This window comes from Atta colombica, unplaced genomic scaffold (assembly GCF_001594045.1).
Source record: "Atta colombica isolate Treedump-2 unplaced genomic scaffold, Acol1.0 scaffold109, whole genome shotgun sequence".
NCBI lineage: Eukaryota > Metazoa > Arthropoda > Insecta > Hymenoptera > Formicidae > Atta > Atta colombica.
The window spans coordinates 355,286-373,112 of NW_017259194.1; positions in this window are offsets into that span (position 1 = coordinate 355,286).

The window sequence follows — 17,827 nt, forward strand, 5'->3', positions numbered from 1 at the left end:
AATGTGTTAACCAAGAACTTTCTCTCTCTTTAAAATAATAAAAACAAAATTAATCTGGGCTAATAAAAGTCAACGCGGAAGGAAGTGGTAATAAAATTTTTAACAAGTAAAATTGTTACTCCATTTGATATACAGATGTCTTCTTTATTTACAGTTTTGAAAACTCATTAAACGTTTCAATTCTCTTTTGAATCTTCTTCAGCAATATTCTATATTGGATTTCGCAAACGGACAGGGTAGAGTTACTTAGGTTGTCAAAATTTTTTAGATCTATTTTGTAGGATTAATTATTTACAATTGCAATCATTATAGATTGAGATTAATTTATATATCTAATTAAGTGATGTGTCGAAAAAAAAATTCATTAAAATTAAAAAATAAAACTCAACTGGTATTTTACTGTATGATATACTACGTATTCTTTTATATTCTTATTCAAAGTTTTTTTATTTCAATTTCTCAAAAAATAGTAATTTTTAAAATAGTAAAATAATAATTTTAATTCTTCTTAAAAAATATTTTCATTCAGTCTTCCTATTCCAACACAAGAAATAATAGCTTTAATTTTCTTCAAACAACATAAAAATTATCACTCACAAATTTTTTTTTGACACATCTCTGTTACACAATACAATCAAGCATTCAGGCCGCCAAAATAATGACTCAACTTGAGAAGCCGCAATATGTTATCTTTGCTCTGCAGAAAGAATGTCATGTCACAAGATCTTAGTGTGTTCGTCGATTGTAATTTGAATAATGTGAAAATATATCTAAATTCAGAATTTTACCCATACGATGATTTAAATCTGGATTTTGATAAAAAGAGATACGCTGTTTGATTTATACGCACGTTTTCGTAAAGCATTATAGATTATTATGGAATTAATTGTTTTCGTTTATCGAGAAAGAGTCTTTTACGATCATTGATTGCTCGCGAAACGAATTTGTTAAGAGCATCACTGTGGACGTATGCATAGAATTTGACTGCGAGGAAAATGTGTCCGTCAATACTACTGCCTTACACGATCGTGTAGTCGAATACTGTTGTCCAACGTAGTGCGCAAGATTATGTAAATTATAAGGTCGTAGTTTTGAAAAATTGCTCATCATGGTCATATCATCATTTGTGGATCTGCAAGGATTCATCATTGAAAAAAGATTTTATCAAATAGAAATAGTGGTGCTGAAACAGGAGATCATTCTCACACATTATAATATACAGGATGTCTGGAAATAATCGCCAAATATTTCATAGGCAGACATAGAACGGACTAAACTGAATCGAAAAGTTCTCTACATTTTGTAAATTTCAACAATAATTAATGAGATATTAATCCTTAAAGATAGCCGAATACGCGCACTCGCCTGATCTACTACTGCGAATTGTATATGCCTACCGATCGCTTGGCGCGCGGGTCTTGGGAGTTGGGGATTGGCTAGCAAGCGCCCCGCGCTCACCGCTGCAAGCCTCCATAGCTCGAACGGTGCGCTTGCTATTCCCGCTCCCCACAGTCCGCGCGCCAAACGATCGATAGGCGTATACATTTCACAGTAGTATTCCGCTATCTTTAAGGATTAATATTTAATTATTGGGGAAATTTACAAAATGATAAAGGACTTTTCGATTCAGTCTGCTCTACCTGCCCATGAAATATTTGGCGATTATTTCCAGACACCCTGTATATATTTTTATGAGTCCCATGTCATGGAAATTTTTGAAAAGATCCGACAAATCTTGCGCCTCCGAGCTTATCATCATGAATTGTAATGGGAGGGGTCCCGTACAGCGAGGCGAAACGTCTAATCACGGCGGTTATATTTGATGATAATTGTGTAGGGACGTCAAGGGACGAGAAAAACGAACATCTGTGGAACTTGCTTTTGGACAATGAACGAAAACGCAAATGCATCGAGACTTGAATGCAGTTTATGAAGACAGTTTATGAATCTTTAACTAATCTGAATGATTGTAATACTATACGATGTAGAAAACATGTAAAAAATTATGCTTTGCAAAATGTATTTAAAATATTTAATTGGTGGTCGCGACGCCAGGAAGAATTGTAAGATTTTTTAAAATAAAATGTATGTATATTATCTCACATTAATATGTTTTTATTTCAACCCTGACCAGTAGATATTTAAACAGCAGATGGAGTTCAAAATGGATCGATAAACGGTCTGACAACTGTTTGAAAGCTGTTAAATATTAGTCCGATAGCTGTTCAATAGACGTATATACGTTTAATTGCGCTTCAATGCGAAGCGCTGCAAGCGACAAAAATGCTGAGGTGGAATCTTTTGAGCGCGACGTCTTCTCGCATATTTTTTGGCTAGGGCATACGCTTTTATTCGAGGCATTGCATTTTTGCTGTTGATATATTGATTATGATGATCTAATAATTGATGATCTAACTTGTAACTGATAAAAATGCTGAAGTTTATTCATAAGATCATTCGATCACGTGATATACTTTTTGGCTAAGATGTAAACTTTGACTGAAGCTTTGTTCTTTTTCTCGGAATGATATCATGAACATCTTTACTATAAAATTTTGCACAGAAAGTCAATCCCCGCTGTCAATCAGTCTGCTTATCGAGTTTGTCAATCTGATAATTAATCAAAAGATGGCCAACATCTATAATTTAATTGGTATAGTAGCAATTTCATCGGCATGCAGGCGCGTTTCTTAGTAGAAAAAAGCGATCAGTTGACCGATCGCCTATAAACCCTTCAGAAAGCGGCTCTAGAAGTACGAATAAGTTCAACATTGATCTTTGCAATGATAGCGAGCTGATAAGAAAAACATAGTACATTAGTATATTAATAGGATTTACGTAATTTTCGTATCTTGATTGAATGATCGTATGATTTCGTATCGTGATTATCGAATTTCATTTCATATATTCATTCAGTAATTTATTTTTACTTTTTTGAGAGAAAAAAAATTGATGTACCAGATATGTAAATATGAAACCGGAATCTTTTTATAGAAAATACATGTTTATTGCATGAAAATGATAAAAAATATTTTATTCGAAGTATTGCCCATCAGTAACTATACATTTTGTGGATGCCACGCCAAAAAAATTGTTGCTCTTTTGAGCCAAACCAGTCATCTAGCCATTTTCGTACATCTTTGTAAGAAGTGAAGCGCTACTGAGCAAGTGCGTGTCCCATCGATGCAAATAAATGGTAATCGGACGGAGCCAAGTCTGAGTAGTAAGCCGCATGCGAAAGTATTTCCCAACCAAATGCTTCAATCGTTTCCTTGATCAGTTTTGCTGTGTGTGATAGTGCATTATCATGAAGCAAAATCACTTTGTATTGCCTTTTTTGATATTCCGATCGTTTTTCACACAAAGCTTGTTTCACATTGATCATTTATTGTCGGTAGCGTTCAATATTAACGGTTTCGCCAGGTTTTAGCAGCTCATAATAGATCACACCTTTCTGATCCCACCAAACACAGAGCATTGTCTTCCGTCCCTAGCGATTTGGCCTTGCAGTCGATGTCGATGTTCACCTGGAGTTACCCATGATCTTTTACGCTTAGGATTCTCAAAATATATCCACTTTTTATCGCCAGTCACAATTCGATGGAGAAATGACTTTCTTTTGTACCTAGCGAGCAGCATTTCGCAAGTGGTTTTTCGGTTTTCCTGCTGTCTTTCATTCAGTTCATGTGAAACCCATTTTCCCATCTTCTGGATCTTTCCCATGGATTTCAAACGTATGGAGACGGCTTCTCGTGTCACATTCAATTGATCCACGAGTTGTTGAGTTTGAGCGTCATCCTCAATATCATCCAACAATACTTGCAATTCGCTGTCTTCAAACTTTTTCGGTGGTTTTCCACGTTCTTCGTTTCTCACATCAAAATCGCCACTTTTTAATTTTTTAAACCACTCAAAGCACTGTGATTTACCAAGAGCTTTACTAAATGCTCACCGTAAGCTTCGACAAGCATTCGATGCGAGCAGTTTTCTTCAAATGGTAACAGAAAATCAATGCTGTCCGCAAATCATAGTTTCCAGGCACAAAATTCGACATGTTCAACGCTATTACAAACTGTTGAAACTTGTATTGTTGTGAGTTGAAAATCTTTGTCAGATGTCAGAAGAAGGAAATGGCGTCAATGGCGTCGTCTGACGGCAGCTACATTGACAGCTATTTGGCCTATTGATAAATTCCGGTTTCATATTTACATACCTGATATAATACTAATTTTCTAATGTTACAATATTTTAAATGAAAAGAATAGATTCCGAGATATTACTCCGCGTGGAGTGACATGTGTCACTATAATTAAGCATGTTAATTTCAAATTATATTTTTCTTTTTTCGAAGCACAGGAGATGTAATCACTCGATTAAATAGAGTACTTATTGTCCTTTTGGCATCAGCTCAAGAGGCGGAGAAGATCAAGCAATAATGCAGGAAGCGAGGGAGGAATGATAATGATGATCGCGATGATTCTTTCCCTCTCAGCGGCATCGTGTTACGCGCGCGACCATATCATAGCGCTCGAAAAATCGCGCTGTTAGTGCGAATAATTATAAAAAAATAAAATAAGATAAAATAAAATAAAATATAATATAATAAATAAAATATTCCATGAGAAAAGAGTAGCAACACATAACAGGAAAAATGTTAAGTATTAATGGTAAGCGCGTGGAGACTGCGTTTGGTGATGGTGGCGAGGACCGGCGGCGGACCATACTCAGTGGCGGCGACAGGAATCGGCGGTGGATCAGCGGTGTGTTCAGCAGCCATTGACGCCATCACTGCAAGGCGGACGCGTTTCCGCATCTAGGACATCCTCGTCTCCTGCACCGCAACGTCTCCCCGCAACGCATCCACTGTCATCTCCGCACACTCCATAACATCATCCTCTCGTCCAGTGATTCATCCCTTATCTACGGATACCTCCCGCCTTTCAACCCTTCTCCCCCTCCCAGAGTTCATGGGTTAGAATTCTTTTTATGATGCTATAAATATTTTGCGTAAAAGAATACTAGATCGGTTAAATTTTGGATATTACAAATGATACATTATATATTCTTTTATTAAATCAATTTATTCCAGATATAATTACGAGTCAATAACATTCGGTTTCAATACAATCATTCTGAAAACGCTAATAATCCCTCCTAAATTAAATTAGAAAGAAAGAAAGAAAGTAAGAAATTTATTGCGAAAAATATTATTTCAGGATTCGAACCTGGGACTTCTCAATTTTCTGGGAAGAGTCTTAGCTCGACCACTGAGGCTTCGGAAATATTCTTCGCAATAACTGATATGTAGAGAGAACTCGTTGTATGGTCTCGTGTGTACAAACATATTATGGTAAGAATTTTAAGCATATATATGTGAATACATCAAATACGATAAAGAACGTCAAAATCGGTCAAATTTTGGATGTTACAATTAATACATTATGAGTGTGTTTGGGGAGACACTATTCGCGCTATGGACGCTGTTCTTGGAGCGCGATAGTGTTAGCAAGTATGATCTTAGCTTAACGTTGGTAGCGTTTAACCAGAGAAATATATTTGTCGAGGTTAAGTTAATATAGGGGATTCTGTTTTCAATCATCAACCAAACTTTTCTCTATAATTAAAAAATTAATTCCCTAATTAAAAATTTATTTTGAAGGTTTTGTAAAATATTTATTTGTAACGTAAATTTTTTATTTTCTCATAAGTAAATAACAGAACACACAAATCTCAATTGTAATCTCTATAGCTTGCCACTAGGCTGAAGTGAACAAATTAGATCAAAAAATTAATTACACTAAGTATTATAAATTAATCAGATAAAAGGAAGAATCCTTGAATCTGTTGATTTAAAAAAAAGAAGCATATCTACATTTAATAAGAACCTTAAGCATCGGCAGCGGAATACCTGCCGCGCTATACCGCAATAGTAATTTTTTTCCGCACGGGAATTAAAAATTGCCAGTAATAAGACCTCTGATTTTTATGTTTATAATGAAATCAAATCACACAAGTTGAACTTCGCAGACTCTTTGAAAAGTTAAAGATGATACACAAGCAAGAATTACTGTTGGCGATCTTGCTGCGTGCAGATGGATTTGTGGTGGTACGGCCATGCGATCACGTCCAAGCGTTTCCCGCGATATGATTGCTTCGAGGGCACTTGGTCGAAAAAAATGAGATTTTCCCTGCTTTCCAAATTTTATTTAAACAAACTTCAAATGCGGGCGAACGTATTTTATAGTAGATGCGGAAAGGATCTCAATGGTACGGTAGCGCGGTAAAACTTATTCACCACGAAGCGAGACACGTGCTGTCGACGAGACAGTTAGAGCGGCCATGATGATCTGAGTGTTTTTGATTGATTACGCGCGATGCATTGCTTAACAATCGATATCGTGGATTGATCGATTTTTTATCGAGTGATGTGACTAGATGCCGTAAACGATATGGATACCGAACAATTATATTCACTCCAGCCTAGTGGCAAGCTATTAGCAGAGATTAAAATTGAGATTGCATTTATTATGATAAAAATTTAAAATTCACACATTACGTACGTACATTTATTCTACGAAATTCTAAGAGAGAAAAGATTAGTGTCATTCGAGAACAAAATCCCCTCAAACATTAATATAACTTTGACGAATGTTAAACGCTACCAATGCTACAATCATTCACGGATTTGTAAACGTTAACGCTATCAATACATTACCTCGAAAAGAATAAGAATTGATAGCACGCAATTGTAACATAACACCCCAGATAACCAAGCGAAATTTAACATATGAAACAAATTGATGCACTGCATGTATTGTTTTCAACTTGTCGATAATTTGCTATCATTGGAATCTAATGTGAACTGAGTTAGCATCAAGAGGGCAAATAGATTTCGTGAGCTTGTTCACGAAATTGTAAGAGTATACATTGAGAAATAATAAACTTGTCACGTTGACAGCAAACTGATGGCACGCCATGCACGTATGATGACAACTTGCCAGCAGTTTGCTGAATTCTAAGGAAGATTTTACGTGACAGAACAACAGATAGTTTGTGGAAACCTTGGTTTTAATTTGGTGAAATTGAATGCGGAATAAGTGACAGCAAAATGGCAACATATTGCCCTTATTTGGCTATCTGAGACGTTACCATTAGTAATGTCATGATCGTGTTTGTTAGTGCTATCTGCAGCTCCGCGAATAGTTTGTAGCGCTAAATAACGCGAATAGCGTCTCTCTGAACACACCCTTTATGTTCTTTTATTAAATCAATTTATTCTAGATATAATTGCGAGCCGACATTCGGTTTCAACATCATTCTGAAACGCTAATAATAACAATTAATAGATTATATTTTATTAAATCAATTTATATGTGGAATAAATAGTCAAAATATTCATTTTATTTAATTTGTAACAACTCAGTAACAAAAAATCGTAGGAACATTTTTTTAAAACGATTTCATAGGGAAAACTTTAAGCTTTTATACTAAAAGTTCAAAAATTTTTGTAATTTTTTTGGATTTGTGACAGGCCCACAAAGTGAAGAAAAAATTTCCCATTTTATTTAACTCGTAATTTTTTATATGTAAAAATTTATATATATGCAAAACTTAAGTAAATTCAAAAAATATAGTAGCCATTCAAAGATAGAGGTTTCAAGCTTTAAAACCCTTTTTTTAAATTTTAATTTCGTTTATTTTTAACAAAATTGTTGTTTGAAAATTAAATAATAAATCGGGCACAAACTTTTGCATTGATCTTATATTTTTATGATATTTATGTAATAATAGTGTAGTATAGTTACAACATATAATTTTTGTATTTTTCGATCTGTTGTTAACCATTTCTGGTGTTGTACGAAATATTACAACTGACGATGAAATTAGTACGATATTAATGAGTGTGTATAAATAATTTATTGAAATAACAAGTTAACTTATTAAGAAACAATAATTAACTTGTTTTCTTTTATAGAAACAGTTGTCGTTTTAATTTTTTCATACTATTCTACTCTTAATGTGTCATGTTTTTTTTTTCCAAAATAATTACATTTAAAATATAAAAATTCCAAATAAAAATAATATGATATTAAATTAACTAAATTTTTAATATTTGTTAGATTACGAAATTATTATGTCGGAGACAATTTCCCACTATACACTCAGTTAATACTTATTAATATTTTAGGATATGAAAAACCAGACTTGCAAGAAAAAAAAGGAGTCAAGTTAGCTATAAAGATATGGTGTAACTAGCATACACGACGGAGTCGAGCAATAACCGTTGCGTAAAACAAAATCATCCCTATCGGACGGTATTCAGTGAATTAAACGTTCCTTGAGAAATGATCAACCGAATATCTTTGGCGGAAAAATTTCTATGCCAAAGTACGCCAAAAACTATTTCTAAATACGTCAAAAACTATTCCTAAATACGGTTTGGAACACGGAAGTAATTTGGCGTAGAATTTTATTTCTATGCCAAAGTAAAATTCATGCCTTTGTACGCCAAACAACGCCAAACTATGGCAAACTATGTCAGAAAATAATTTAATTATGCACGAAAGTGCGTTTAACTATGTTAAAAATTGCGCGAATGAACCATGGAAGTAGTTTGGCATAGAATTCTACTCCTATGCCAAAGATTTTATGTCTTCTTACGCGAAACTATATCCTAAGCATAGTTTCGAATGCATTTACACTATTGTTTAAAGTATTATTTAAAGTAATATGATGGTATCTTGTATTGTTTGTATTGTTTAAAGTAATATGATGGTATCTTGAATTCATTTGGCATGAATTCAAGATGCTATCACGTTGTTGTCATGATGGAATTCGAATCTATAACATGATACTTTAATATTAAAGCTCAACTTTGAGGGCTCACTTCACATGTGAAATGCTGTGCTCCTTATATACTTTTCTAGATAATTCTTATTTACGAGTTTATGCATTTCCATCGTGGAGATGCATAATGCTCACGGATGAGTAAAAGTAATTTCACGTAAAATGGCGTAGAATGGCTTACTTTGTTATAAACGGAAAAATTAAAAGATAAGTATTGTATTTTGGCATAGTTTGGCATAGAAATACGTACCTCAGAAAATGATTTTTTTCGTGTAGCTTGGCGTAGATAGGTTATTTTTGTGCCCAACTATTCGATTATAGAGTGTGATTCTGCATAAAAAGAGTAAAATGGCATACTTTCTCCGAATACTTACGAAAAAATGAAAACTAGTTTAGAGGAGTTCGGTACAGAAATGTATAGTTCAAGATATTGATTATTGCGTGTACTTTGCCGTACTTTCTGTGCATAACTATAATAGATCCAAGCTATTTTATATTTTTCACGTATTTTTCGCATAGTTTGGCATAGTTATTTCTGTGCCCAACTATCAGATTGTAGAGTGTAATTCCGCGTAAAAGTGTGGAATGGCTACTTTCTTGAAATATTATGAAAGAATAAAAATTAGTTTGGTGTAGTAAAAAGTAGTTCGGCATAGAAACACATAGTTCAAGAAGTAATGATTATTAGTTGCGCATACTTTGGCGTACTTTTTATGTCTAACTAGGTCCAAGTACGCTATTTTAGCCAAGGGTTAAATCTATCTCTATCTTCCATGAATCGTAGCCACTCTGAACTTTTAGATATTCCGCAAATTACCCACAATTTTCGTTCATGCCTACTCCTCATTCACTCAATATCAACAACACACAATTCTCGATATTCACTCATTTATCCTCAACTAATATTCAAAGCATGCTATCTTCGCATCATCTCATAATTCACCCGGCATGGAACCTTCGATAATCGTTCATCAATCGGATATCAACGTTTCTGTTTCTCATTCATTCAACGTTAAGCATGTAATCCTCGACTTTCACTCAATCTTTAATTAATATTCAAAGCAAACAATCTTTGCTCGCACTATCTTATTCAGCATTTTCAGTATGGAACTCTCGATAATTCATCAATCAAACAACATTAACATACGCAATTTTTGATACCTTCTCCGCGAATTCGCTTGCGACACTCTATGCAAACGGAGCCATTTGCCAAGTTTATTGGTGCGGAGTTTATTCGGTATGAATTCGAGTAAATACGAAGAATTAAAAATTTTTTAATTTTTTAATTTGAGTGCTAATTTGAGTTTTTTTCCTTACGTAGAAAAATACATAAATGGCAATTCGACATGCAAGAATTAACCCGTAAGCAACAGTAATATGTTTTATAAGTACATGTTATATTAATTAAAAGTATAATAAAATGTGTGTTATTTCCGTATCAGAACAAATATAAATAAATTGAAAGTGATGCGTGGCTTGAAAGATAGCCAGAGACCTTGCAGAGACTTTTGCAAACCAGATTATCTACCGTTTATAACAATAATATACTTTAAAAATTTCAGAAATGCCACTGACAAACAATACCGTTCAGTCGTAAGCATGAAATTTAACACTTGTATATATTATGATTTTTATTTTTACATCCCAGAAAACATTGAAATCTTGTAGACGTCTAAAAGATATCTAAAAGATGTCTAAAAGATGTTCAAAAAAATTTTATTAAAGATATTTTTGTAAGACTTCTAAAAGATGTCTATAGATATCTTAAAGATATGATCTCTCTTGAAAGATATCTATTATATATGTCAATAGATGTCTTTAAGACTTGTCTAAAAGACGTCTTTTACATAAATAAAAGATATATATTATTAAAATGATATATTCCAATATTGTGATTGACGTGACATGTATTTTTAAATAACTCAATTATATTTGGCGCTAAAACTTGAATACTAGCTTGCAATATGCTAATAAATCGCGATCGAGCCTCTTTTAATTTGTTTTTGTCTTTGTGCCCGACCGGCTGCGACGCACAGAACAGTGAATCACGCGTGAAATCAGTATGAGGAAATTTCGCAGAAAAATCAGAGATAATCGTTTTTATATCTTATTTGTAATTGTAGAAATAATTATTTTTGATAAATGTTTTTTTTTTAGATAAAATTCTATTTTTTGTTGGTTAAATAAATAAAAAAATATTGAAAATGTACCCAGATAGTCAAGCGGGATTTAATATATGGAACAAATTGATGCATTGCATTATTGTTTTCAACTTGTTGACAATTTTCTGTCAATTTGGAATCTAATGTGAACTGAATATCAGGAGGACAAATAGATTTCATGAGTGAAATTGTAAGAATATACATTGAGAAATAATAAACTCGTCACGTTGACAGCAAACTGATGCACGCATGATGATAACTTGCCAGCAGTTTGCTGAATTCTAAGGAAGATTTTACGTGACATTAGAATAACAGACAGTTTATGGAAACATCTTGGCTTTAGTTTGATAAAATTGAATGCGAAATAAGTGTTAGCAAAATGGCAATATATTGTCCTTATTTAGCTATTTGAGATTGGACGAAAGAAATCTAGTGAAGCGAAGAGTAAACTATTTAATTCGGAAAACAAGTTCATACAATATAAGCTAAATATAAAGTTACAGTTGTTAGACAGCATACGCAACAAATCAAAATTATTACTTTGAATAGTTACCATAAACATGGTTTTTTGTTTTTTGTTTAATGATCCAATAAAACAAAAGGAATGCTTAAATTATTGATGTAAGATAAATAATCTAAGAATGTTTCTTTTTAAATCTATTAGATAGACTACGAATAATATTAAAGTATTACAAACTTTGATTCATCGAAAATATTAAATTAATTAGCAAATAATTCTTTGTAATAGTACTAATGAAACGAATTGATACGATAAATTATTGAAACGCAAAATAAGAACAATAAACTTATATTTAAATAGTATTACAAAAATAATAAATTTGCAAGAAAAAAGGGAAGGAACGCAAAATTAACACAATGAGAAAACCAAACATAATAAGATGGAAAGTAATAATAAGATGGAAAGTAAGTACTCACTATTTTGCAGATAACCTTTGTAATATCTTATAATTTTTCTTTAGTATTTAACGTAATGATAAATTGTTCGCCTTATATCCAAGTGCTTTATATTTAAGCTTTCTTTCTTGAGGAATATGACGAAAAGGAAAGGATGGTTATGGCGTCCTTCTATAACATGTATGAAACCTTGAGAGAAGAATTTTGTGTAAACTTTTAAGTTAGATTAATAAGAATGAGTAGTTTTCAATGCTAAAAGAATACTCAATAAGAAACCAAAAGAAACGATTTTATGCCATGTAACTCATTTTTTTATTAATCGTTATGAAAAATTGTCATATAAATTCAATCAATAAACAATCACATTTATAGTTTTTAAGGAACAATAATAGTACTTACTAAGAATAACGTGAGAAAGAATAACGTGAAAGAATAACATGAAAGAATAACGCGTGAAAGAATAAATTAACCAAATTAATCGTAAAAACTTCTTTCTGAAAGAAAGTCACAGATCAAGGATGCCAATTCGGGGACGGTTTACGATGTGGCATTGCAAGCGTTAATTGCGGCGCTCAAATCAGTTCTTTTTTCCTTTCTCTCTCTCTCTCTCTTTCTGATGTCATGACGTTCTGCGTGCGGATCTTTTGTAAGCCTCAGCGATAGATTTTAGTTAGCGCTCGGTAAGATTAATAATCACCTTATATTCACTGCGAGATCGACATCGGTTACTGCTTAGGTAATCATCATGTCATTAGGTAATTGCTCGCATCATCAGATAAATGCTTATATTGTAGATTTTCTTAGTTTCTCATATTCTAACTTAGTAATACGATATCCGTCATACGTACGCAATCATGTCTTTACTTTCTTTTTGTAATCTATACATTCTAAACAATCATTTGAGTTTGTATTAAACCACCTTATGGCATATGAGTAGAATCAATGAGTAACATTTATTTAACAACTTAATGATTCCAAACTTAACGATTTCCCGCCAATTGTTCTTCGCCGTTAGTTAGTTGACGCCCAGACACGCTTGGCGCCACATTGGGCACAGCAGCCACAATGTAGCCACAGATTGATGACCCCGACGTGATTGGATAGTGTTTCATTTAACATGCGCGTTCTAACAAGCCGCAGACATGGCTAGTAGCTCAGGCGATCCTCCTTCAGGACATCGTCGCGTATAATTGAAATGCCTGCACTTACGCGAATCAGATCCACGCTGTTCTGAAAATCGAAGCCAGATCTATGGTTCGTACAACATGGAAGCTCAATTTCTCATCGCAGGTATAACTGTAGATGAGACGAAATACAATTATGTGATACAATGTCTTGACGACAATTCTTTGATCGAAGTTACCGATATTGTACTTGATCCGCCCACAACGGATACGCTCAAAGACAAGTTAATTAAGAGCTTCGGATAACATCGAAAAGAAACTGCATAAGTTATTAAATGAGGTTGATCTAAGTGACCGCCGTCTATCACAATTGCTCCGTCGAATGAGAGATCTCGCGCAAAATGGCGTGTCAGAAGAAGTGCTTAAATCTTTATAGTTGCAGCGCCTACAATAAGTGCAGGCTATATTAACAGCTACCAAGCATGAACTCGAAGAGCTATCGTAACTAGCAGATCGAATAACAGACTGTCCGCTGGCGTTAACGCTGTCGCAGCAATTACACCGACAAAATGCGACAGATTCGCAAATGTTCGCTTCTAAATCGGATGAAGAATTGGAAACTCGTTTATCGCGTGGCAAGTCACAGGCTTCGCGGAATTCTTGTCGCAGAAACTGTTCAAGATCACAATCGGAGAGCAAGCCATTGCTGGTATTATCGACGTTTTGGCGGAAAAGCTACCAAGTGTACGCAACCCTGCAACTAGAAGCCAGCGAAACAGAAAAACCAGAGGCTGAATTATTCCCGGCAGTAGATAGTTTGGCCGTAGCAGCTCGCTGTCTCTAGTCAGAAACCGTATCACCGGCATCAATTTTTAGTGGACACCGGAACGGATGTCTCTATCATTCCTGTCTCAAGACGCTATCATACTCACATTAACGATCGGATACTCTACGCTGCAAATGGAACGATCATCTCTATGTATGGCAAAAATTACTCCAGCTTGATTTGGGATTACGTCGTGTTTTTTAATGGTCTTTCATAATCGCGACATGGACACTTTCATTATTGGTTCAGATTTTTTAGCACATTGCTGCCTAACATACGGCACAAGCATTTGATCAATAACACGTTTCTTGAAGTCTCAGCTAGTTAATCCTCAACAAAGTTAATCCTCATTTAATAACGTTGATCGACGATGTAAAGAGATCCTAAACAAGTTTCCCGAAATAATTAGGATATCGATCACGTACAAACAAATACACGGAGTGGAACATGTAATCGAAACAATGGATCCTCTTGTGTCAAACAAAGTCAGACAATTCTGTCTAGAAAAACTAAAAGCAGCTAAACAAGAATTTGAGTACATGATGCAACAAGGCTTATGTAGCTTCCAAGAGCTCTTGGGCTAGTCCTCTACATCTCATGCAGAAGAAGAATAGCGATTGGCATCCGTGTGGACTACAATGAGATAACCTTCTCAGATCGTTATTCAATTCCATTCTTGCAAGACAGCACACATTTCTTGCATGCCAAAACTGTGTTTTTTACGGTAGATCTAGTGCATACATATCAACAGAATCCGCGAATCGAATATTCCGAAAACTGCAATTATTACACCGGATTTCGAGTTTCCTTATATGATATTCCTTATATGACTTTGTAACGCACAAACCTTTCAAAGATTTATGGATCGGGTAACTGCAGGATTTGACTTCTGTTTTACTTATATTGATGACATTTTAATCACTTCGCAGGACGAAACACAACATAAGGAGCATCTAAAAATACTGTTTGACAGACTTCAATAGCATAGCGTAGTAATCAATCCGAATAAATGTGTTCGGACAGAAAAGTGTCAGTTTCGTGAAACATACAATCAGCGCTGAAGGCATTAAACCTTTACCCGAAAAAGTTCAAGCTATCGCTGAATTTCAGGAATCAGCTATAATCAAAGGACTTCGACGTTTCTTAAGAATTCTGTAGGAATTTCTATAACCGGTCTCAAAAATCTTGCAAGCATGCAAGCGCCAATGCTAAATATAATCTTGGGATGTAAACGCAACAACAATGCGAAAATAGAATGGACTCCTGAATAGAATGGACTCGAACAATCCTTTCAACGTATTAAGTATAATATTATATAATATTTATAATTTAATTAAATATAATATATATAATATTTCGCTTAAGCCACTTCGCTCGCATTTCCAAACAACAAGGCAACACTCTCGTTGCAAACAGACGCTTTAGACAAAGCAGTCGGTGCGGTATTGCAATAGCACAGCAACGAATTTTTACAACCACTCAGCTTCTTTTCAAGGAAGCTCATGTTTACGCAAACAAAATATATATGATAGAGAATTATTAGCTATCTGTGAAACTATCAAACATTTCCGATACTACATGGGCTGAAAAGTTTCTTTTAAAGGATTTCCTTAAAAGGATTTTTAATGAAAACAAGCGTTTTTTGGGCAAAGTTATATTTATTCCTCAACATAGTTGCCTTCGAGGCCAATACACTTGGTATAGCGATTTTCCAACATTTCGATGCTCTTTCTGTAGTACGAAACGTCCAAGTCTTCGAAATACGTCTCGGTTTCCGCGATAACTTCCTCATTCGATGTGAATCTCTTTCCCTGGAGCCACCAATTTGGAGCAATTACGATTCGAATTGATTGTTTCCATCGCTTTCAAGGACGTGTATGACGGTGCGTTATCGTGATGGTACAGAACGAAGGCGAAAGTAGCACCACTTAAATGACTCTAGCTTGTAAACGAATGAACGAAATGTCATGAAACTTCATACAAACTAGACAGATGAACCTCTCGAAATGAATCATGTTCATTTTCTAGTAACGCCACATATTGAAAAATCTTGGGACTTTTCAGCCCATGTAGTATGTTAGAAGGATGAAACTTTTATCCATTATCACGGATCCGTTCATCCGTTATCACGGATCATAAACTCCTACGCATTCAAGAAAAAATCGGATCAAATGTCATCAAAACAAACCCATCAATTACTCTTCATTTCGAAATTCATAATCGATGTACATCATGTTTTAGGCGCTGAAAATATTATAGTAGATGCATATATTGTTGATACTATTGTGATGTCAACTAGTCTCGATGCAAGAGATTGCAGAAGCTCAAGCCTTGGAATTGCAACAACTTGAAGCAATCTATATTAACGTCTTTGAAGCTCAAAAAGTTTACCTTATCGGAAACAGCATCCAACATTTACTGTGACATTTACTGTGACATTTCAGAAGAAGAGATCAGACCACACATTTCTGAATCATTATGAAGACGAATTTTTGATATGGTGCATCAAATGTCTCATCCAAGTGGAGTAACTCACTGGCAAATTGCGCAAAAATTTGTGTCCCTCCATGGCTAAGGACATAAAAAATGGGCCCGCACTTGTCTAACATGCCAGCAATCTAAAATCGGCATAACCTACCAAAATATCAGTATCAGATACTCGTTTCGAATACGTATATCGATATCGTCGATCTTCTAGTTCCAGCCAAAGGTTTCGGGTATTTATTAACAATGATTGACCGATTTACTCGTTGACCGGAAGCTATTCCATTATAGGATTGTATTGTAGACACGTGGCGAAGATGTTTTTCACTTACTGAGTATCCAGATTTGAAGCTCCACGCCTGATCACGACTGATCACAATTCGACTCACAATTCGAAGCGCAGCTGTTATATTAACCAAACTCGTTAGTTCGAAACTTTGTCGGGCAACTTCATATTATCTAAAATCTAATGGCATCATCGAACGATGGCATCGCTCTTTAAAACTGCATTAATGTGCCATGGTGAAACTCAATGGACTGATACACTGCCAGCAGTATTATTCGGACTAAAAACTTGTTTCAAAGAGGATCTAGGCACTTCTGTAGCGGAATTAATTTACGGCACTAAGTACTGGGTGAGTTTTTCTCCTCTGAAGAAATGCCGAACGATCCACAAATTTTCGTCAAGGATTTCCGCGTAATTATGCAAAACTTCTCATCACATTAGACCTAAGTTATTTTTTCATAAAGATTTATATAACTGCTCTCACGTCTTCCTCAAAATAGAAGGTAACAGGCATCCCCTAGATCAACCGTACAGGATTGCGGATTGCATAAAGCGCATTTCGGATAAAGTCTTTGCTATAGAAATCGACAGCAGATCAACATCACTGTCGATAAATTTAAGCCCGCTTATTTAATAATTCAAGACTCAGAAACTACTTCGTCCACTATGTCTCCGTCTTCAACTAAATGTGAACCAAAGACATATCCTGATTCAGCAACTAAGTGAAAGACTGTTAGATTAGAAGGATTAGAAGGATTAATTCACGCGATATTTCATTAAGCGATTAATAAGTATAAGTTTCTTTCATTTAATTGTTTGTTTTATTTAATTTTATTTTGTTATTTTCGTTCTAGTGATTTAATCAGTATTTCTTTCCTTAACGTTTACACTGGGAGGGGAATACTGGCGTTGTAAGCGTTAATTGCGGCGCTCGAGTTAGTTCTTTTTTTCGGTTTTTCTTTCTCTCTCTCTCTCTCTCTCTGGTGTCATGGCGTTCTGCGTGTGAATTTTTGGAAGCCTCAGCGATAGATTTTAGTTAGCACTCGATAAGATTAATAATCACTCTATGTTCACTACAAGATCGACATTGATTGCTCATGTCATAAGGTAATTGCATCACATAAATGCTTATATTGTAGCTTTTCTTAGTTTCTCATATTCTAATCTAGTAATGCGATACCGA